Source organism: Helicoverpa zea, chromosome 21, assembly GCF_022581195.2.
Source record: "Helicoverpa zea isolate HzStark_Cry1AcR chromosome 21, ilHelZeax1.1, whole genome shotgun sequence".
In the NCBI taxonomy this organism is placed as follows: Eukaryota; Metazoa; Arthropoda; class Insecta; order Lepidoptera; family Noctuidae; genus Helicoverpa; species Helicoverpa zea.
In genome coordinates this window covers 11100798-11126794 of record NC_061472.1, presented here as the reverse complement: position 1 = coordinate 11126794, position 25997 = coordinate 11100798, and the positions used below count along the sequence as shown (strand labels likewise).

General features: G+C 38.0%; 1 pseudogene; it reads right to left on the bottom strand.

Moving 5' to 3' along the window:
• The window catches only part of LOC124641066, a 425796-nt pseudogene that overhangs the window by 299541 nt on the left and 100258 nt on the right, over positions 1 to 25997 (bottom strand).

The following is a 25997-nucleotide window of genomic DNA, read 5'->3' as shown; positions in this document are numbered from 1 at the left end:
TTTTAAGTTTAAATTTAGCTTGTTTTAATATTATAAATACATCAAAACGGACACTCACTAACACTGGATATTAAAATGTTCTACACAAATAGTGGAATATATAAAAGTCGTGAATACACAGAGTTATATATTGAGTATAATTAATATTTTTAAAAAGTGACGTCAGTTTACATTAATTGTGCAGTAAATTTATAGGAAAACATTCACAACCAAATACACGCACTGGCAAAGGAGAAGATAATATTAACGTGGTTACACACAGCACTGACATTGATGTCCAACATTATCGGCATAACGAGTGAAGGCAAAGCGAGAAACATATAGAAATGAAAGCCAAGTCTAAAATAATCAACGTTTAAACTAAACTGTAACGTTTAATGATAGAGTTTGCTAAATAATTCAACCGCATATATTACGGTATTCAAAGCAAAGGGTCGGAATATGAATAGCGCCAGTAACATGGCTCGCAAATTATTCTCAAGCTAACTGCTTTAATTAAATTTGTTTGGCTATCCTCCGAGCACTAGCTATAGGCCTTGAGAACTAATTGTGTTCATATTGTTATTACTTTATCTGAATATTATTTGAGCTAGCTGAACACTGCTTTTCACATTAACTCTTAAAGCATCTCTAAGCCTACTATTATAATTGCAGTATTCAGTGCAATTGACGGCATACAATCTCTATTTTGAGGAGTAAGCAGGCAGGAACAATCAGAGCTCATTATCTTGAGCGCGAGCGTGCTCGAGGCGTCGCCAAGTTCGGCCATTACTCGTAATTAGAGCCCGCCCTTGGCGCTTGGCCGTACCACTTGGCCGACAACTTGGCCCGTAAGGCCGTAACGTATTTACGTAAGTCGCTGTAAAGTTCTACGTGAAGAATTGTGACGTAGGTACTAGTAATGAGGTAGGTTTTATGATGCTCGTTGTTGCAAGAAAGTATAAGTTGTTTCCTTAAGGTGTTGGCATTACTTAAGAGAACTTGGATGTATGATGCAATTTTCAGATATCTACCATATAACTTCTTAAAGGTATTTAATAAAAGCCCTTGAGCTTCTTCACTCAACCTAAGAAACTCCTGGATATTATATAAACCCTCATAAATCTCTACGTACATGAAGGGTAGCTACCATCCCTCCTATTTCTCCCCCGCACACATCGGCACGAGTTCCCTCACGGCGTGAATGACGACTGCTATTAATTGCGCAACTATCGCGCGACGCAGTTCACCGTGTCGCCAACTTCCAACAGTTACGACCGCGCTAGTTCACTAGTTTTGTACGAGTTTTAACTATGACATATGGTTATGACTTGCTCTTTATTGGGTTATTTCATGGGAGTATTTTATAACAGTAGTAAAATGTGTGTTAAATAACTAATTTGGGTATGGATTTCAATTTGAAATCGCTTTTAAATGTCTACTTTTGCATTTAGAAAGAAAACAGTGAATAGGGTCACCCATAAAAAAACCCACAAGTAACAAAAAAAAATGCTTCAGCCAGCCATTCGTCTCTGTAGCGAGAGCTTAAAGCGAGCTAATAAAGCAGTTCAATAACGAGGCCTGCCCCACATGCCTCAGCCGGGACCTAATTCCGGACAACGCAATCAACAGCACTTGGCAACCGCACGCGACAGTAAAAACTGTGTACGCAAGTGTACAGCCTGCTCAATCAAACGCCCGTGCAAACACAAGCGCCACAGACTGGCGGAATGCAGCCGCCCCACGGCGAACAACGCAAGTCACACAGACTCGAATTAAAAGAAAATATTGGAGCAACGCGCTGTGGCTACACTGTGGCTGCAGAACGCCGTGCTTAATACTTTAGCATCGTTTGTTTATGTTCGTTTTATTATTTATCTTGCTTCTCTTTTAGCCATATTGCGGGTAAAGCTTGTTAGGTATTTGACGATGCTTTTGACTGCCTTTGCAATTGTGGGCAATTTAAATCACCATTTCCAACATCAAGGGTAAAACTTTTGTATCAATTTAGGCATGATCACTAAATATTCAGTGGCAGCCGTCACTGCAGTGGATATGGACATCTGGCCAGGATCCAGCGACTATCGATATCGGTATAGATCGGAAGCTATACGCGACCCCCTGACCCGGTCGCCGCGGATATGGCTCATCAAAATTAGGCGCTATGAAATTGCCATTTTGTAAAATATTGGTTAAACTGCAGATTTCGGAATTTATTTATTTACTGTATAATGTAAGTTGTTATTGGTTCTCCATATCATCAAATAATTTGACGCTTCATAACTCCTTCAAGGAATTATATCTACACGCGTAGTACCAACTTGACTGATGAGGTAACAACAACACTACCAAACATATGCGATAACATCACAATCATTCATTCGGATAAATAAATAATATTACAAATGGTGGGTCGCTCGTAAATATCCAGCTAATCGGCGTGGTGTTCCACTTGAGCGTGACGGATGACGTCACAGCGTGACCGCGCCCGTGACGTCATCCGTCATGCCGCAGGTCATCGCTCAGACGCTGGGCATTTCGTCATTGGATTTATGTACCCTGTTGTAGGTTGGATTCGCGGACAGGAAATGGCACTTTCACTGCCAATATAAAATATTTCATAGCGTACCTACGTAAAAGGTAAGAAAGTGGACGACAGAGATATTTTAGATCCGATTTACAAATGTGATATCCATTACAACGGCAATACATTTCATTAATTCAATATCATTTGACTGAAATGTGCGGCGTGCCATTTTCAATAACTATCGCAATTGGCGGTAGCGGCAGGTTTGTTAAACAATACAATACGTCATTATTATCCCGTTGATTATCTGCCAATTAGCGATCAAACCAATATGGAATACCACACATTGCGAAATACATTCCCCGTTACTACTACTAAGATTATAGCTAATTAAACATAATATTATGTTTCCCGTGATACATTTATGCCCAACCTCCCCTTTTAACTTTTATTGCTTATATTTAGATAAAAAAAGTACAAAAATAAATGAAAACTGTCCAAATAAGTGGCGTGCCCAATAAACCCCCGTATTCCGGGAATATGTTCGTCCTTCAACTGCCGGGGCCTCGTGAGAGGTCACTCGGGCCTCGCGCCGCGAGCATGTTGCGCACTCGCATAGCCTGAATACTAATAAGCAACAAACCTTCCGCAGGGTCCGACCATAGATACGTGCGGCAAAACACTCTTCTTAATATCATGGTCAACCCGCCCCCACGAGGGGATGTGTACAAATGATATCTAATTATGTTATCCGATATCGAAGATGCAGTTAAGTTACACTACCGTACTCGAAAAGGAAAACAATATGTAGAGAGAAAAGGTAATACTTATCGTAAGAGGCTGTTCAGATTATTCTATTTGCTGAGTACATATTTCGCCCGGTAAACATTCTAACATAACACAAGTACTCATTTTCCTCAGTATATTAGTAGGTACTGTGAAGAGAAGCTCTTACGCGATGACGATCAGATTTCCCGCCGAACGCGAACACAACACAAATGGCGTCGTTACGACAAACTGACGCATCATAATATAATATGAGCAGCTTTAGAGCTTTGCCAAAATACTCGACAATTGTGCTGATTTTCTTAAAGGAATTTGTTGAGTCTACAGATACAGAATGTCTCATAAATTAACGATGAATCAATTACCGTTTGCCGCGTGAATAATGTCGTCAGTGAAGAGCGAGTTAATTGTGTAACAGAATTACATTGCTAAAAAGATTGCTGGATTTGGTTCCATTTATTATAAATAGACACGAAAAGAACATATTTGAACCAAAAACACCTTAGCTAAAAAAAAATCTTGCAAATGAATGTTTCTGATTACACGTGAAGGTTGTCAAAAGAATCAGTAAGTACAACCAAATCCTCGTTACTTAAACCACACTACTCAAAACAACATGTTACCGTTACAATATGAGGGAGCGTTAGTTTCCCCGCAATATATGTAGATGATCGTTAACGAAATCAATTACATGCGTATACAAGGGGTCTCGTAAGAAGCGAGCGAAGTCGGGAGGCAGATGTGCACAATGGCGACAAATGATCGCCTTGTGAGAAAGTTCCGGCTTGAATAGTATCGAGTGCGGGTTATTGGATTGTGAGACTTTTTGCTGGGAGGTAAAAATATAATCACGGCAACATCCCTTTCTAAATGAACCAGGAGAAAAAGTAAAAACTATATGTATATAGCTTCCAAATCTTTTTCAGAGTGGATAAATATTTACTAAAGCTGTTAGGTGGTAAATGTTCAACAGTAAAAAAATATGTAGCTATTATAAATGTTGCGCATTCATCCGACAAAATATTCATAGCAAATAATTTAATATCCGAGCTAAAATTTGTATAGCAACACATGTAAATATTACCACAGCCACCGTTCCATAAAAGTTTCCCACATTTGTAGCTATTTGCTACCGAGTGAAAACAGCATCGATTGGACAACCACAAACGAACATACACAGACATAACTATGTATGTATGTAACATATGTTTGTATGTATGAGTCGTATATCATAGTTTTACGAGAATTTATTCCGGCGAGTGCGAGGCGCCATAAAACCCGTGTGCTGTACGATTAGGAATCCGATGCAAATGTTCCAGCAACACAAATGACTGACGGCTGGCCTGACGACATGGACATTTAACTTCAATCAATGGAATTTTAAACGGAAAACCACTGGACTTTCTTTCAGGTGACCAAAAGGACCATACATGATCCTAGTTACTAATCTCAAAACAAAATGTTCTCTGAGTAATGTGGTCTGGCTCCTCTCGATGTGCAAATAATATTGATTATGTTTTACGAGGAAGTATGTGTATCTGAATCTATGTCGAGTATGTGTATGTGTATTTAATTATGTGAAACTTAACTGAAAATATATTTTCTTTTCCATAATTAAAATTGAAAACAAAAGGTGTGTCATCGTTCCAGCAGCCTGTAGGATGATCAATGGATAGACATTAGCATCACCGGTCCCGCATTGAGCGCAGCGCCGGCGCGTCCGGCCTCACCAACGCACGTATTGTGTTGTCACAGTCACGCTATGGTATACGACAGAAGGACCACTTCATGTAGAATTCATATTAATAAATGTATGAGGTGCTGTTCAAGTATGACCACCTCGTTCCATATGATATGAAACAATTAAAGTTGTTAAGTTTCAAAAATATTAAAAGTAATCTTTTATGATAATGGAATGAGGCTTCATATTCCAACATTAACTAAGGCTTTATCTATAAATGTAAGATTATTCTTATTTAAAAGGAATCTTCCCATCTCTACATACAACTCATATGTCTTTTTTGGAAAGGACAATGGGCACTTTGTATGAGATTTGGTACCCGCTCCAACAGTAACGTATGATATATCATTAGAAAGGTATTTACGTGAAGAATAATAAAAACTATGGGGCTTGCCTCAATTAGCTGTCCGATCCGAGTAACGATAAAAATTGAATCTACATAGAAACAAGTATGTCATCCATATATGCAAATTCATGAAGAGGAATATGTCGTCAGTGTAATAATTTTAAACTCAGTTAATAGACTTCTTACATTGTTTGAGATACACTCTATTATAATCTAAAGGTTGTAATAGTCTATGGAGTCATACTACGGAAACACAATCGTCATCTGATTTGACAAAAGTTCAAAACATTTCTATTCATCTTTTTTGAAGAATAAATTCATCAATACCTCAGCACCTCTTGGGGAGCAAGATTAAGTCGTAATATGTACTATGTTAACATCGTCTCCTGACTTAACAACCTTAATTGATTGTAAATACTGAAAGACTTTTATCAAATACATAAGCTAGTTCTGCGTGAACTGCAAAGGTTTGCACAGTCTTTTTTTAGTCGGTAGGCAAACATTCTAAGAAGGCCAAATTCCTGTTTTTTTGTTACTTTACCAGTTTTTATTCAATACAGTTGGATTTAAGAACTACATCTACGTTGATGATTTATGAACATTACACATTCTATTAGTCGATGTCACGCGAAATGGACAAGGATTTGGGACTAGTCGTCATAGTAAACATTTTTTGCCTTGCCAAGACCTACGCAATGGTACTAGAATCAACACTGTTGGACAGGGTACCAAAACGCCCATCGTCCTTTGGTCCTTCTGTAATGTATTGTCACAATGGTAGCTGGAAGCGCTTTTTAACAACAGCTTCAGTTGTAATTAAAAAGACTAAATAAAATATCGCGAATTTTGGCGTGAATTGCTTCATATTATCTACATAGATTTCTAATATGAATAGAATATTTAAGCCATTTCTATAAGGCAATAACAGCACGGGGTTAAGAGGAATATTTACAAAAGAAATTAGAAAATAGCTGATAATAACAAGGAAGCAACATTAAGACACATTAATATTGCACAAACAATAGACAAATGCAATTATTTTTGTTTAATTATTCGTCAGAAGTTCACGCTTATTAGTGAAGTATTCATGAATAATAACAATGCATTCCGAACATTTATGAATAATTAATGATTTGTTGGCGCAGCCGCTTTATATAACTTCTTTGTTTGAGATTAAAACAACGACGTATAACAAAAACCTATCCATAATCTTAATATGGGAGAATATCAGACAAAAACAAAACACGTCGAGTGCTAACAGCCCCCGAAGAGGTCAATAGTCCATTAGTGATGTCACTTGTAAACAGTGACACGTGCGAGCCCCGCCCACCGCTAGTGTTGTGACAACCGTGTCTTGTCTTACTGTTCACTTGTGTCGGTGCCAAACTGTGACGTCACCATGACAGGTGGCAGTGATATGGCGACAGTGTGTCTGGGAGAAGAATTGTATTTAAACAGCAAAGCCGGTTGCGTGGCGTTGTCACAACTTTCAGTGACCAATCGGCTTTTGTGAAAACAGCTGCATGAAACAACCTATTGGATAAAATATAGAAACGAAAATGCATCCTTAAAGAACATTTTTTTAGTACCAAGATATAATAAGTCCTTGTGCACGAGATCTAGCAATTAGCGACATTATGAAATAAAATTCCTGAACTCCTTTGAACATACCTGGCGAGTAAAGCCTGAATTTTTCACATCGCTCGTTTTAATCAACATTTATTACTAAGATTTTCTCTGAAGTGGAAGCTACACGGAACATAGATATTAAGTCTCCGTGGAACTATTTAACTGAATTTTCTTAATGAAAACTTATGGACAATGTAAGTGGTCGTAATACGCGACTTTTATTGCCGACGGCCGCGGCAAATTAACTCGGAGACGATAAAACAACACATAGTAACATTAGTTTTAGTATTAGCATCATAAATCATACAGCTTTACGATAAATCGAAAATAAACCTAAGTATAGTTCCCTCGGGGAGTATTCTGAAGGCGCGCGTTATTACATCTCGTGCTCCACTCTAAACTGAATACTAGTATTATCCCTTATAAAACACGACATGTCCGATTCATACATATTTATTGAGCCGGCCCCGCCTGGACTCGCTCCAAGAGGCCAGTCGCGCTAGGGCTGGGACACCCTCCATAACAATATTTAATGCTAATATTTTTCTTGTGCAACATTTTCATCACATAGCGATCCTTACATTCAGTTTCACATAAAACTGAGGTTTCATAGCAACTGTTAGACAATGGATGTTTATGTTATTGCGGCCATGGATCAGTCGACTCTATTGGAATCCGTGAAAAATGCTCTCGTATTGAAAAGCAGACATTTAGCACGTAAAACACTAATTGATGGCGGCTCGAGTCGATAAAACTTGACTTTATTAGTTTGTTAACAATCGATGCAATAAACCTGTCGTGTAGCTCTCACCTGTGGATAACACTTGTTTTATGTTCAGCAGTAAATCTTAGAGAAATATCTGCTATTGATGAAGAGATGCTTCTGTCTGGATTGACGTCAGGATTTAATGTCTCCTGTTTAATATGTTTTTGTCTGTTCCTATCAAATACCATTCCTATCATCTGAATAACCACTTAAATCATTGCTTGAGGTTTAAAAAAAGGCTGCTGAATAAAAAACGACTTTATTAGATACAAGTGAAATAATAGTAATATTGTGTGTGGGACATCACTAGCAGTGGCTATGTGACAGGAATATCGAGTGCGCAGCAATGCTCCGTCTCAGTCGCTAGTGATAGCTCTCGCGACGCTGGCTTTACCTAGATTTATTGTACAGCCTGGAAGAATACGCATCCTACAGTACCTATACAGAATTCACTAACGTCACATGGTCAATAAGGCCATATATACAAATGTATGTATGTACAGTTGTGGTGTTTGTTGGTAAGATTTACAGAATAAGACCAGCACATGCATTCGCACGTTTTGGCAAGTTCAGCTGCCAACAACTAGACTTGGTGACCGCCACGTTAAACCCACACAGGGTTACTACGTACTACAGTACTTGTAGGTACCTAATAAATAGTGTATCGTTATTTACAAAACTGATATTATCTCCGGAAGATCATTTTCCAATTACGATTGAACTACAGAAGTAATCGAAGGACACAAAAATATAAAGGGTTTTCTCGGTCTTAGTCGGAGATCTAAATTATACACTATGTAGATTATATTTGCTTGTGGAGCTACTAGGTGCTACTTATGCTAACTGAAGCTGTAGTAAATTGATGTTTCGAACCCAATTCGGTTTGAATACATTTTTCGTTTGATGCCAGCTGGTGGTCTGTTTAAATTCCCATTTAAATGAAAATATCAAAACTTTGTACAAACGTAGAAATGCAAGTGTTTTTTAAATGAATAAGTCCGAAATGGCATGGAATCAAAGTGTAACAGCTGTTCGCCATCCCGCGCTCAGAACTTCTACAAATCCTGTTACTTGCATAAAAACATCTCTCTACCTTCTCGCCGACCAGCTCACTACCAGCGTGAACTGAGACGTACCGACAATATACATCTAAGAATAATTTTGCTTCCAAGAACTTCTATAAGTATAATTCACGACAAACGTCTTACTGACCGAGTGAATCTTTAACAACCCATTTCGGGCATCACCTGTGTACCCGAGTAGGTACCACACGAGGAGTGCGATATATTTCCGTCCACTTGAAGCCGTCCGATCGATGCGCGCGATACGACACTACACGTAACTCTAAATAGGCTGAACATTAAGTTAATTAACGAGCGCCGCTCGCCGGAACCGCTAAGATATTGCCTCGATCTTACCTCACACACACACACACACACACACATTTGTCACTCCACTGCGCGTGTGTGCGTGATGTCGCCTATGTTCAGAGTATGTGTGTCAGTGTTACGTTAGTGGGCGTGTAAACATTATTAATGCCAGGTTACAGTGTTTAGCCTGCAATTGGTATTTAATGTACGGGAATGTGTTTGCTGCCATTACCATCTTTGTAACACACACTGTTATTATACCAGCTATATTCTATATCAATATATAGCTGTGTTTAATTAATCCTTTCAGGTGTATAATCGTGATATCCGCTTCAAAACAACAAATGATTGAACGAGGGTTGAAAGGAAATAATAATTAAAACTAATTTAATAAAACTTTGTTTGAGCTAATTCTAACCGAGGAGTTTCAGTTTAAATTCGCGGAAACAGGTTATTCAAATATTAGTTTTTGCACACCGGTGTGCAGCGATATCAAATAAATTATCATTGATCGGATATTATGGTAATATTATGGGTGAGTCAGTGAACTATACAACATAAATCGTTCATACATTGAGCTATTTCAGTCGTCGCTGAACGTTTCAGCGCATCTCTAATATTAGCGTTATCGACGGACGGACAGACAGTTTACGTGCATTAGTGAATGTTTGTATGTTATGCTAATATACTTAGTTGTTTGTTTAGCCGGCGCGTAGTCGGGCGTTACTCCTGTCTTACCTACTGATGCACGGTCGAGTCTCTGAGGACCGAAGTTTATGGGAAATTCTGGACCTTTATTTCATGGTTATTTATTCTAAGGTTCTATTAAAAAAAAAGTTTATTACATGTGTGGTCGTTTGTTCATCTTCCATGCAAAAGCTACTGGATGGATTTTATCAGTAACATAGCTTACACATCTATCGGCTTCTTTTTATACGGGACCGGGATGAAGCTCCCTCGTGAAGTCGGTAAGAAACGGAGGAAGTTGGTAAGAATAAATGCCATATTTTTCTTTTATTATCTTTGCGAATAACTCCCCGGCAGTAAGTCAGTGGGTACGTCAAATGTTTCCTCGGGCCGTACAGTCGGTATATTGCATCGCTCGCTATTCTCCCGCTTATCGCGCCGGGTACGCGAGTGGGTGGCTCCGCTATTTATGGTGATAGACACACATGCTCAACAACAAGTGCTCGTTCTTCCTCGCGAATTGCTCTCTCTAGCACATGCTTTCTTTTTATCTAAATATTTTTTTGCATATGCTGTATAAATATTTAGTTTCGGGATAAAAGAGTTGGCCGTGAGCTCGTTCTCAATAAGTTTGACTAGTCAAATGCATTGATGGTCTAAGGCAGTAAGAATGTTAAGGAAGGAATCATCCAAACGATTGCGAAGTTACTTAGATAATTCAAAGTATGCTTGTCAAATGGGTTTACAACTGTACCCAAATTCCAAACAATGAGCACCATTAACACGCGCTTACAATGGAACAGTAATTATTACACTAATTAATCAGTAATCAGTCGGATCGCATCCTAGGAATTGTTCAATAACTGTCCGTTATGTAGCTGTGGTTACTTCGATACGTTAATCATTGTGTATTGGCGAGATTGTTATTTTGTAGCTCATGTTAGTGGTATGATTTATTGGCTTCCCCTTAATATCGTCTATTCTGTTTATAGAAACGAATGTATGACTTTCCTTTCTAAAAAAGTTAACTTATATATGGCATAAAATAACGTTTATGAGAATATTTTCGACGCAAAGACGACGAAGAAAATATGAATTTACTTAAGAAAGACAAACAAATAAGTTTGTTGTAACTCATCGCCTTCCACGCCACATGTGTCCCACATCCTAATGCAAAGACAAAAGATTAACTCGATAACGCGTCCTTCAGCAGCTCATCAAACTTATAATGCACCCCCCCCCACCACCACCACCACCCCCCGAGCTGGTGCAGCGTTGCGTGCTCGCCCAGCAGCCGCCGGGATTAGCATGCTCTCGCCGCTCAAACGAAACTATTATTAAGTTCCTCGCCAAGATATAGGGATGGTGACGTCATTTGCATTCAGTAAATAAAACTACGTCTAGCCTCATTGCCACCACTGAATATTTAGTTTTCATTACCCTCACAAGGCTAGCCTCCTCTCATACACCAGTAGTCTGGCTATCTAGTTCTTGCAGACAGTTGCAGGCCAATTACTGGGAATTACCGATCCCGTGCAGCAGACAAGCTGTCAAACAGTCTGACAAATGACAGGACGAGTGACAGATGTTTGTGTGGCTACCGACTACAAGATTGTGTTGTTTCCAGTCAAAATTCTTCAGCTATGATAAGTCATAGTCACAGACGCAGTAACGTCACCACATTGACATCGAAATATGTTACTTCGTGAAATACAGCCTTCTGTGACATGGCACGTACTATCTATTGTTACAACGAGCACATTTGTTTGATGTTGCTCTTTCATCTGCGCGTATATTATGAAGACGTAATGTAATTAGTTAATGAAGCCGGCTGTCGTGACGTCACAGCAGACAGTTCATAACTACTTTATTATAATTTCTTTGCTCTCTTGTAGATATTTTCAACATTTTTCTTAATAGTATAATGGTGAAATGTGACTTTGAATAATTTATAACTTCGATACAATTCAATTGCATGATATACAGGGTGGCCCATCCATAGGCGTCCAAAAGAAAAATTTAGAAGCTCTATGCTATGGGGTATCCGAATCACCCCCATGTATGTTCAGCGATTTTTTGTAGTTTAGGAGCTTGAATTGTTTTTAATTTTTTTCCGTAATTTTCATTTCAACATTGTTTTTTCTATTTTATCTCGTTTTCCTAACGTTTACAGATGTTTTTTTTGTGTAATTAATCATCATGATAGTAGCTAACACCTGAAAAAAAGCAGTTTGGCTAAACATTCTAGAACTTAAATAAAATTTTATCTGAAGTTCACGATCAAGGACGCCTATGGATGGGCCACCCTGTATATTAAAGGAATCACCGCCGAAGCCATTGCTGACTATGTTATACAACTCGTAACACGCGGAACAACTCAGGATAATAGGTAAAGTGTTCACCAATTCAATTCTAGAATATTAGATCAGACAGACGGTGGCTTATTGCCTTACAAACTCAAGTACCAACCACATTTCACAGTGTACCTTAGTGTTATGTTTCAGTAAGTTGCTCGACGACTTAATGTTACTTGTCGAGTAGAAACTGAATAATGAAGCGAGTTGTAGCGCCTCGATAAAGTTTCCAATATATGTGGAGCGATTAATTACAAGAGATGTGACGACAAACAGGTAGCAACGCAACAAGTTTACTGTTATAAACTTCCTGAGCATCATTAAGTTGTTAACATATGTATACCTACCTAACGATCTTATAACTACATGATAAGAAAAGTAAGTTGGAAAAAACATAGAAGTTATTTCCGGGCAAAGATGGCTCAAATCGATCATGAAAAGCATGACTTATGATCAGACATGACTTATCGATTAGTCACCTGTTGGTTATAATGATCTTAAATTACTTGATAGACATCAATATAATATCAACTCAAAATAAAAACGGATAGTCATCCCTAACGACTAAAATAGCAAGTGAAAAATATCCCTACAGTTAACTTAATTAAAAGTGAAAAAAAGGACAAAAAAACCTCATGAATACATTTAAACAAACTCTAACAATAACTGCAAAGCTTAATCATGCAAAAAATCAGTCCGCTTGGCGAATCGCAACTATTCACGGCGATCACAATGCTTCACTCATTATGCCACGCGACACTCACTCGTTGTAAATTACACCTTAACACTATTACACTAGAATACATAATTAAAAAGCTGATATGTTTAATATAGGCCTCGGATTAGTATGACCGGCTTGTCGCGGCACATTATTCTCGGGGTAATGTTCGGGCGGGCGGCGCGCGTGCGTTCGGACCGGAGGGCGGGCGCCGACTGACGAAGGGCGGCGCGGGTGTCCCGAGCTATATAGGTTAACGATCACGTTTCCTTACAGCCGTGATAATGCTCGGCTTGATTTGTGATCGTCCAGCGATTGAAGGTTAAGATCTGATCACCAGGAGTGCTCTCCAGCAGTTCCACTCGGCTCGCGAGGGAGTTCGCAGTTAGTGTTATTGTTTTGGTCAATTAATGGGAGTGGTCCTCCGGGCTCTAACTCGGGAATATTTGATTGTATTTCTCTCGGTCTCAATTCTAGGAAGTTTCTCCGGTCGTATACAAACGTTTTAACTTGTACAATATTTTGTTTAAAGCCAAGAAGACGCGAACAACTCATAAAATAAGTTTTTCTTTTTTAACCACATCCGCCGAGGTTACTATTCTGCCACACTTCGCAATAAGGAAGCTATAAACAAACGCATCGGCCGTCGCGCTGCTATTTACAAGTCAATAGAATTTGTCAGCGCGATCGGAAGTGTTTGAGGAAACTACGAATAATGGCCGAACACTGCTTTATTCATATCTCTCCTTTATTGTGCGCAGTCGGCAAATATAGTGAACAGTCCACTTATTGGCACTTTGATACAAATATAGTGAACAGTCCATTTATTGGCACTTTGATACAAATATAGTGAACAGTCCATTTATTGGCACTTTGATACAAATTTTCATTTAATGTGCATTAAAACGGATTGATTCTCCTTGATCAGGGATAGCTCTGCGAGCACTCTTGAAGTGTGGCAAACCTTGCTATGTTTATTTATTTTGTACTTTAATTTATACCTTTTATCTATACTATACTAATATTATAAAGAGGAAAACTTTGCTTATTTGTTTGTTTGGTTGTAATGAATAGGCTCAAAAACTACTGGACCGTTTTTGAAAATTCTTTCACCATTCGAAAGCTACATTATCCACGAGTAACATAGGCTACATTTTATCCCGGTGCGGGCAGTAGTTACCACGGGACGCGGGTGAAACCGCGGGAAAACGGCTAGTGTATGTATAAATTGAGTATTTGTAGGTACTTTTGTAGTAGAATTATTTTTACATCGTAAAAGAAGTACGTTCGTTTTTTGATTTCATATCATAGTTTGATATAAAATCCAATTTGCCTAATCCAAGTGTCCTCTTACATATGCCTCACAAAGTTAATGTTTCAACGAAAATACTCCTTAATAAACCCTTACCAATTAAATGATATGAAGCGTTTGCCGACAAAGTCCGACCACAGATAAAGACGCACCCCCCTATTTACCAACTTAGCGCAAGTATGTACCGAAGTTAACATAAGTACGTATGTAGGACTCATTGCGTCCCCCGGCGCCGCCTGCAAATGAACTCGAGCGTCTCCAATACCGTTTGAGAAATTAATAGACAAATTCCGAGTATTGCGCTCAAACAGGTATTATACCGTCGCTATGCAATACTCTACGTGCACTGCAAAGTAGTGAGCACTGGGAATATTATATTTGATACAGACCTAGGTATATACCCTAACGTAAGGTGTAAGTGAATACAGTTTTTATTACACTTGAGTATTGTAAGGAGGGACAAAATAATTTATTTATTTAAAATACTTTATGCACATTGTACAACGGCGGACTTAACGCCTTAGGCGTTCTCTGCCAGTCTACCTTAGGGTGGTGGTGAAACAGAAGTGGTAATGTACTTCGTTGCCATAAAAAGTATTGAACGTGGTAATAACATAGCTTATACATTTGGCAGTTAACTTTAGAAAATAAAAACTTTAATTAATCCAGTTACGGAATGCAGTTAAATAAAAAACACTAGCTTACAGTGAGTATTATCAAGTGTAACAGCGCTCCGACAGACAGACAGACAGACACACTACACGGTCTAGCTAACACACTCGCACGCCACACGCGGCGCCGAGGCGCGAGCATAGTGCAGCTATATGCTATGCTCAGCGATAATGTGCGATAACACAATTTTATTTACTTGATAAACAAAAACGGCCACTGCCAGTTACTTTTGTTTTAAGATATAATAGAAAAAAAGCATTATGTGTAATTACTGCAAACATTTTAGTTACCAGTAGTAGTCATAATTTAATATTTAATATTGAAAGTACGTAAAATGTAGTAAGAAACGTAATATAGCTTATTTCCGAAACAAATACAAAGTATATTATAACGAATAGATTCCTACTTTATTTATAGAAGTTACACGCCTTTTATATCCATTTATAACAAATCGATGGCTTGTTTCGTTACTTTCAAAAACACATTACCAAATCGTTTGCTGGTTTTTGTAAGATAAACAGAGATATACAATAACAGAGAATTCAGCTGTTATATAGCCCAGTTATAATACTAGCTATGAACATGAGTAGAGATAATATTGCTTCAGATTGTTTCACGCAGTACACGGAGGCACCTAGTTCACTCAGCATCAGAATATTAAACGCAAGCACAAACTTTGAATTACTTCCAACAAAACCTATGTATACGAAATGATTTGTTCCACAACTTTCTACCTGAACTCTCGTATTATTCGCTATATTCAGGTTATACAAAAGATTTCTTTTGTGAGTAAAATAGCACTTTGAGCCTATGTGCTTGATTTCACACAAGCACTGCTAGCAATATTGGTCCTTTTTCCCACAGCAATAAAGACTGTTATTGTATGTACATGTAAAGCGGTATGCATACACAGAATAAAGGGCTGTTGGAAGGTTCGATTGTATTACAGAGAAGTTGCCAGACGTCGTTATGGCCGAAGCCTGAAATAAATCACGATATGTCTGATCTTTCCCCTCGAAGCCTTAATGTCTTCGGAGATACAAGCCAAATGTGCCCGGGTGTGCCCGGCTGCTAAATATTAAATACTACAAGACATTCATATTTAATCATATCGCACTAATAGAACAAATTAATACCTAACTTGCACATAACCTTTTTAATATTTTATTTAAAGATTTTTATTATGACGGCAATGAAGCGTGCAGTTTTCATTATTAAACGCTACGGTAGCTTTAGTAAAATTCTTCATGATATTTTCAGCGAGATCTTTGATTGAGACGAACAGTTCTCAGAATTTAAAGCATTGAACAATTTTTCTTATAAAAGTTAATCACTTCCGCATCCACACCAGTAGACAAACTAAGTTTAATTACAATCTCTAAGAAGATGATATTAAACTAAAGCTTTTGCTTAATAATAATCACTGTAACAGTAAGAAAATAACATCTCGCAGCAAGACGAAGAAATTCACGCTTATTTAATTGTAGAGAATACAGCATGTTTTAAAAATATTTGTAACTTTTCTGCGAGTACACCAAGTATACGAAAATCAGACGGTATTTGTTCTCCTGCTAAAAGTTGTAGCTGTCTCTTAATTTTAAACATAAGTAAGGTAACCTGAAAATTATGTTACGTTTGTTATTCGTACTATATAAACACGCGAACTAATAACCGCATGCATCCACCCTGTAGATACACCGCCAGTAACAAACATTCGCGAAGAATAAAAAGGCTAAAAGGCCACAGTTAATGGAATGCTGGTCGTGACCGCGCCGCGCCGCAGACGCACCGCCGCCGCCCCGCAGCCGCGCCGCAGCCGTGCCGCTGTCGCGCCGCACTCGCCAGGGTTAATATTTACAGAGAGAGTGCCTCAAAGGACCAGTGCGGGGCGCGTATGAGCGTTCAATTGTATGGATTAACTGTGCAGTCATAGTGCAACACTATACTTTTATATATTGGAAATTATTTCTTGTATATTGGAAAAAAATGTATTCAGATATAATAACCGAATAATTTTCGGATATACGGTTACAGCAGTACTCTGATACCGGTAGGGGAATACAATACTTTATGAATACTGTAGCCTATTTATTCAACTCAAACCCATTTATTGTATAGGCTCTTTCATTGTTTGCTTGACTTGCTACTACAAATCCTATTTATTTATAAATATTTAAAAGATATAGTTTAAGTTTTTAAACGGTTTTATTTAGCTTACCCCGTTTGTTTTATTCATTCTTGGGTCAAATTTAGTAATTCAAATTTCACCCTCTTCCTGTCAACCGATTAATCTGAAATTTTGTATACACCTTTAATTCCGATGACAATACAATATAGTAATATCAATAACATTGTAAATCCAATATGGCCGCCGGCACAAAATGGCGGATAACGTAGATTTTATCAATCCCATCAATATGGGTATCAAATGAAAGGGCTCAACAAGCAGAATACAATATACTATAAAAAATTGAAATCCAAGATGGCGGCCGCTACAAAATGGCGGATAACGTAGGTTTTATCAATCCCATCAATATGGTATCAAATGAAAGTTCTCAACCAGTAGAATACAATGTACCATATAAAATTAAAATCCAAGATGGCGGCCTCTACAAAATGGCGGATAACTTAGGTTTTATAAATCCCATCAACATGGGTATCAAATGAAAGGACTCAACAAGTAGAATACAATTTACTATAAAAAATGAAATCCAAGATGGCGGCCGCTACAAAATGGCGGATAACGTAGGTTTTATCAATCCCATCAATATGGGTGTCAAATGAAAGTTCTCAACCAGTAGAATACAATGTACTATATAAAATTAAAATCCAAGATGGCGGCCTCTACAAAATGGCGGATAACTTAAGTTTTATAAATCCCATCAACATGGGTATCAAATGAAAGGTCTCAACAAGTAGAATACAATTTACTATGCAAAATTGAAATCTAAGATGGCGGATAACGTAGGTTTTATCAATCCCATCAATATGGGTATCAAATGAAAGGGCTCAACAAACAGAATACAATATACTATAAAAAATTAAATCCAAGATGGCGGCCGCTATAAAATGGCGGATAACGTAGGTTTTATCAATCCCATCAACATGGGTATCAAATGAAAGGTCTCAACAAGTAGAATACAATTTACTATGCAAAATTGAAATCTAAGATGGCCGCCGTTACCAAATGGCTGATAACAATTTTTTATCAATCCCACCAATACGGGTATCAAATAAAAGGGCTTCACAAGTAGAAAACTGTCAGTAACTCCAGCGGGGCCCAACAGGGCCAAGGCCTGCCTGGGCTGCGAGATTGTTCGAAAGAGTTACCGCGGCCCTGGTACATAAAAGGCCTACGACGGAACAAAACGGTTTCTAGTCAAGAGTCTGACACTCCCTCACCGCTGCTGACCCACAGCAGGAGAGGTCATGTGATGATTTTTGGGGTTGTTAAAAAAAAAAGTATCTGGAAGGGCTATGTATTGAGGAATTAGATTGTAATAAATTGTCAGGTAAGAGACCGTGTAATAATGATACACTAAATGAATTAGATAGAATGAGGAATATTCGGTACGCATTTTCATTAAATACTAAAAACTAGAAAATAAAAAATCGGTAAAAAAACTTTTAAGTTAAACGGTTTTATCTTATGTGCACTGAAAACTAGAAAATAAAAAAATAGTTACTTACCTGTCAACCTACGTAGGTGGTCCCGGTCATATTAAACTAAAATAAAAACGTGGGGCCCCTGTGAAATCCTACCTATGGCAAAGCATATCTTTATACTTTGGTAGATCATGAGCTCGGCGTTCGCCGGTGAAGCTGCTACGGCTGATTATTGATTGTCAAAATCTCCAGTTACGATTATAGTAAGTCGATGCAATCCACACCTATTATACCTCTAGAAGAAAGTACTACAGCAATAGTTAATGGGCCCCACGTTTTTATTTTAGTTTAATATGACCGGGACCACCTACGTAGGTTGACAGGTAAGTAACTATTTTTTTATTTTCTAGTTTTCAGTGCACATAAGATAAAACCGTTTAACTTAAAAGTTTTTTTACCGATTTTTTATTTTTATAAAATGCCACTTATCCTAAACGTTGAACTCGTAACTCGTCGACACATACACACCACTACAAGACAGCTACCTCGTAGCCGGCTACGACCCTCGCTGTTTAGCTCTACGACCCTCGTAGCGCGTAGCTCGTAGCTCGTAGCCCCACCCTCTACGCAGCGCTACGAGCTCTATGAGTAAAGATCGTAATTTGCTACGGAGAATGTTCTTAAGGACATAAATTTGCGGAAAATTAGATTTGAACTTTACAATTATGAGTGTATTTGTACAAGTTCAGGGCAGATTCATTTGTACCACGAATAGCTTCATAGTAGTGAAGGCAAACAGCCTTTAAGGCTTATGATTGGCGCGGCTGTTGTTTGAAGCAAAGGCTTCGCTACCAGTCGGGGCTCAAATACGCCGACGACGTTTTGCTAAGGTACCTTTGACAGACTTACGTCCAATAGCGTTATGAAACTAGGAATATTTCATCATGAAATTAAACATAGCTATACATAGCATGCTTTGTTAATGAATGCTTAAGGTTTAAAAGAGAAACAAAGTATTCATTAATTTGTCATAGCAATGGAGATATGTATTCATGAGTTATCGCTGACATTAATAAACATATGATACAGCGGACTTGGAAACAGAATACAAGTGAAATATTGCGCGTAACGTTTTTTGTAAAAAGTGTGTCTCGAGGGAGTCTCGTGTGTTTGTGTAATATAAGAGATGTAGTGTCATGTGTGATGTTCGCAGATATTGTATTACAAGTGTTGGCTGATACAGTGATGATGATGGTCGAGACAGTTTTATCTCAAGTTATGTTTTAGGTTGATTGAATACTTGTGTATTGAGGCAGAAAATGCAAGGAATTAGTAGCAAGAACATGTCAACTCTATCGTGCAAAATAAAAGTCACAAACTAATATTAATCGCTGAACAAATTGAACACTAGTTTGTGGGGTCATTAGCCGTACGCCAGGTTAAATGTATTTCGGTTTTATAGCGGGAAAATATTTTTATGGGCGTGTAACCACATAAATATTGAAAAGCCATCATTTCTAGGAGCACATTAGTACGGCGCGCGTACTATCGGACTGCCCCCCCCCCCCTCCCTAGCCCCGGCCTCGCCCCGGTCGCGTGGCGCATAAATTGAATGCTGCTAGTGTTGCCAGCATTATAAACGACGCACCGGCTCGCGCCATCAACAATGCACGTCCTACCGCAACGCAATCTGTTATTCACTTTAACGCCGAATATTTAAAATTCAATTTCTATTGCACCGACTTAGGGTGGTATCTTCAATATCTGTCATTATAAAATCGACTTTAACACCTTTGAACAAGATCAATAATTGCATGTCCGTGGAGGTTTATAATCAACAGCTGAGAGGAAGGGAGTGAATCAATTTATCCGGGGAAGAGGGAATTATGAATGCTTGGGGGATTTGGTTACTAAGATTCATTCTGTAAGAGTTTGTTCACAATCCGCGCCTATCGCACCCACTGAGCACTGAATGTCTTCACTTTCTGCTAACGTTGTAGACTTTGTTGAATGGTTCAATTTGTATTAAACTAATTTTAAATATTTACTGATTAACACCTCCTATTAACAACTTTTGCATATTTTATTATAAATAGATTCATTTCTTACAATATACATACAGGTTATTAATTGTATGTTCACCTACAGCCTGTTCCAAACACGATAAACATTCAATCAACATTCTATTCGAATCTTTTATAACCAGCGAACCATAGTCAAAACTGTACTCGAAACCAATTCAAGGTCTAAGCCAACATAACACAAAAATATTCTTCAAAAACCGTTGCTAATTGGTTCAATTATAGCGAAGGTCTCTTTTGAGTCAGGGTCCTGGCTGAGCTAAAGTTGATTATACTTGAGCACTCTTCCTCACACAAAGCGTCCCTCCGGCGAGAGGGCGGGGACGACACCGTGCCTAACCAGATTAAGGGCCGAGTTTACTTTACGCGATCAACGGACGCGATCTCACCGCGATCATTTGTTTCGTGTATCATTTTATAGTTTTATGTTCGAATACATATAGTAAAGTGCTGTTTTATGGGATTTTTCGCTACAAATTGTCTGTTGTGCTCTTCAAACTGAACCTGCATTGAAAGTCATTTGGCTTGAATCGAAGACATGATGCTTTGGCTTTTTTTTAAACTCAGTCATTCATTAAAATGAACAAGATTAATTTATTAATTAAGTAGTTTTTCTTCGCCTTAAACTGTAATCGTCCTAAGAATCCCTAAGGGTCGCCAGTAACGTGTGGAGGCGCACGCAGACAGTTTTCAGACCTCTTTATATTTAGGTTAAGACGCGAGGACGTCTGTCAGCGAATATATTATGTAGCACAGTAACAAAGTCAAATTATATACGATAAGCAGTAGGTCAGTGGTCTGGTGAAACTTAAGCGAATCTGATTTCGTTCTATAGTGAATCTTATGTAGTGAAAGATGTTTTAAATAACAAACTACAAACATCGCTGATAACTAAAAGTTGGCTGAGTTTAACCTGCTATACTGAGAGCTCTCTAGTTTGACCTATTTATCACAAAAAAAGCATAGTAATAGCTTGAGATAATGACGCAGTTGTATTTAGTGACAAGTAGTAAGTTTGTTGGCGAGTAATTGCCGCGACTCGGTCGACTGCCGCCCTAAGATTGTGCACAACTTTCTGCTAATTATGTCACCCACTTGCTAATGTTTCGTGCTGGCGAAATTGTTTATTTTATGATGTTTTCTTTAAGTCTCAGTTTTAATACTGCAGACTAGTGTGTTAAGCAGTATAGTGAGACACATAACACTGATTGAATTGCTTTTCACTCGATCTAGAAGTAGTCAATATCTCAAGAAGACGATAAAATATAAGTTCAATATTGAACGACTACTATAAAAGTAATGGCTAGCCATAGTGGAAGCTGTGCAATCACCTGAGGGTCGGTCACTCCGGCACTCCGGTCCTCGGTATAACAACGCTCTCAATTCTTTTAATTCCCGAGAGGGGCGCAGTTAATGGGGCTTACAGCGCCACTGAGCGCGGCTGTGTTGTATTTGTAATTATTATAGATTGGCGACTTTTAATATAAGTAGATTGAACGATATAAATGTTTAAAGGTTTCTCTATTTAAGTATCATTGATCCTTTTTTCGGGAGAATTATTAATTGAAAGCACTTATAAGAGTTCGTTTCGAAGTTAACGTAATTTACACTGAAAACCTGTGACGTAATTAAATACTTATTTCAAGAATAAAACACGCACTTGTTTAGCCCGTTTGCAAATAAAATCGGTTTGTAAAAAAATAGGAAACAACACGTTACAAAATGATCCAACTGTTTTCAAATGGTGACAAGCCCTTAAGGTTTAAGACGTACCTTTCCCGTGCAGCTGCTGCCTGTTCTCGGTGCCCTTGAGGCTCTCGGCGGTGTGCAGCAGCTCGTCCAGCTGCGGCTTCTTCTGCTCCAGCTCGCGGAGTACACCCTGGAGGTGAGAGGAACTTGTTAGAAGAGTATTTACTAAGAGAGGTTTGTTGGTTACGTAGTTAGTAGGAGACAGTGTATGGGCAAGGGAAAATTTTAATTCTAGTTTTATAAAACTCGCTATCGACAGAATTTTTTTAATACGAACAGATTCATTGATAAACTAATGAATGAAGTTAAGGTAAACGTGAACGGTAAAATTTCAGTAAGTGTTAAAGGATTTTATAACAGAGTATGGTAGTGAATGTTTACTGTAATGTACAGATTACATTTATGTAAACAATACCTCCCAAAAGGATCGAATAAAAAGTTTTCTTGTTGTATTTTTTCACAACAAACGAGGAGACCAGGGCGGCATACGATTCACGTTCGACTCGATTCGACTGAGATCCAATCCCGACTCGATTACGATTGAAGCGTATGTGGCATTCCGCTATTTTTTCTTTGAAATAAACGTTTTTATCCTTTTCTGTCATTCAATAATGAATCATTTTGTCTGCAAATGATTTACGATTGCAATATGATTGTAGAGCAAACTACCGTATAGACCAAAATCACCAAAATAGCAGACCAATCGCACACCAATCAAATGTCATACGAATACGATTGGTCTTTTATTAGTAGCAGAATGCCCGATATGGTTAAAACTGTTATTGCGATCATATTGCGATTCGATTTCTATTCGATTTTGATATTATTAACTTAGGAGAATCGGGGCCCAGTGAAGTTCTCAACAATATACATAACAAGCGAAGTTTACAGAGTTTGTGTGTGGGCGGACACACAGATGAGGATAAGAGGTTTGTTAAGTACATTTAAAGAAAGCATGCTTATTTAAGGTTCAATAGGTAAAAACATGACACTCGTTCAATTGACTTCGCAATAGTTGTGATCATAAACTTCAGCTTAGAGTTTACTTATAAACACGTCACATTTAACAAAGACATCATACAGCCGCTTGTTATTTCAGTTAATTTGGTGTGTTTCAGGCGTTACACCTCATCTAATGTACAATTAGTCACAAAGAATAAGTTGTTGTTAGCGCGCGGAGCCTCACTCACTCACTCGCTCACTCACTCAGGCCACAAACGTTATTAACTTACCACATTACACCGACACTTGTGCGTATTCGTAACAATATGATTACACCCTAAAATAGATAGATAGAATAGATAGAAAATATTTATTCTTATTCTAGTGAACATAGGTACTTTTAACACCAAAACATTCATGTCTCAATCAAAATAAAAGCTAACCCAGTGTACCTATGTTTTAACATTTTTCGTTCATCTTTCTTTTCAATCGTTTGAGCATCTGTCATGTAATTAAAGTCCCAAAGTCTGTTCAGGTGAATCCCAATGTTACATACTTTAGTAAACGCCTGTATTGAAAGAGCCACTCAATAATATTTAGTATGGCCGCCCGTCTGTCTGTTGTAAGAAATGTTTGGCAAATTCTGTAACTTTCTGCATACCTTTATGACCTTGCTTTATATAATGTATCACTTAGTATAATAACTACATAACTTTAAGCCTATTTTATTTGGAAAGGCAGATGTAAAGCATTTGCCAAATGTATTCTCTATTGCCATCAGCAGGCAACCGTCAGGGCATCTATAATTCTTCGCTTTATTAATACACATTGGTTCAAATGTGCATATATAGGAGCTTTTTGCTATAGTCCATTAAAAAATGCATGAAGCGTTAAAATTCATAGTGTTGGAGCCGGCTCACATGTTGCGCCTTCCGGGAATCCATCATGGCGGCCGGCGGTGCCAAAATATTGCCCAATATTCGTTTTGTACCAGCCGGGCAAAGAACACCGGTAGCAAAGCTTTTTGTTACATTTTAGGCTTTGGTACAAAAGTGTACAGGAAACTATCATAGAATACCAGATAGAAAACTTTTAAGCGAAACTTGTTCATTTCCATTTTCTCGAGTACCTACCCTATGAGACTTAGATAAGTACTTTGCGCACCATAAAAGTAGCTTTTTTTGATAAATGAGGTATCTATATCTGAAGAATATTAGAAGGTATCTATACCAAACAGCCCAATAGTTACTGAGATTAACGCGTTCAAGCAAAGAATATATAAATTCTTCAGCTTTAAAATATTAGTAAGATGAAGTTTTTCGTTTGTATCAAATATATTTCAGTGTGAGACTGAACATCGCCAGTGAGAGTGCAGAGCATATTCGTCAGCATACAACGAGATGATGTTATCAATATGTATCTCGCAGCTCTGGGCACCTCGTTTATCTCGAGAGATTCGCTCTCCGGGGATACACCGCCATACATTCTTATGTTCCAGCTCCGAGGAACGAAGGATTGCCACCGAATATACAGGTAACAATAAGTACGAGCAGACCACGTGAATTATTTGACTCGTTTCACTGACACAATATCTTTCAAAAAACTGATCACATCGATTATAAGTGTGACAGTATGTGGCTTCGATAATTTAGATATTTGTTCTTCAATTACGCTTCAACGGCTGACCAAATATAAAACAAAAACGTAATTTTATTCAATTGCAGTTGATAGACATTGTTCCGAACAATACGCCATCAAATAAACTTGATATCTTTCCCGATCGATCACCAATTATAAAATAACTAGCTTTTGCCCGCAACTTCGTTCGCGTGGAATAGTGACTACCAGCAGATTTTTGATTTGACCAATAGATAGCGCTATATGTCCGGAATAATTTTATTTTTATTTTTATTTTTTGTAATAAAAACTATCCTATGTCCTTTCTCAAGTTTCAAACTATATCTGTACCAAATTTCACACAAATCGGTTCAGTAGTTTAGGCGTGAAGAAAAGACAGACAGACAGACAGAAAGACAGACAGACAGACAGACAGAGTTACTTTCGCATTTATAATATTAGTTTGGATTACAGAACTTTAATAAACAAGCTGTACAATAGAACTTCGGTTAAATACATTAATCCAACAAAACTCATTTGATAGCCAAAAAGCCACGCAATGCTTTTAAAATTGATCATTATGATAACCATTGATGCATTCATTATGAAGTTTTTAATTGTTTTCATATAGCATTAATAGCGAACAGATTACATAATCGTCACTATGTACAATACCATTTATAAATATTACATTTATGTGGAAAACATTTCATTTTCATCGTCCTCTTCAAAACTTTCTCACCTAATTGTTTAAACTAGTCTGACCGTGATCTCATTGACTGAACCCTTCACTAGCGGTGACCAGCACCTTATCTCAACCGGTTTATTTATTTCCTTGAGGAAAGGTACGTTCTAGCACAACTTGCTGAAGTCAATTTGCAGAGAGTTACTTTGCTTCAAGTTAAGTTAAGCACAAGTTGTAAGAGCGAATAGTTACCTAACAGACGCTCGCTTAACGAAACACGCCGTACTGTTACAATCTTACTTGTACTTTGCACTTACAGATTGAAATTAGCAAATATATGGACAATCTACGCTGAACGCTGTTTTTGATAAAACAGTAATATAAAACCAAAGTTTTCGTCAGGATATGATGACTGATCCACGACAATATT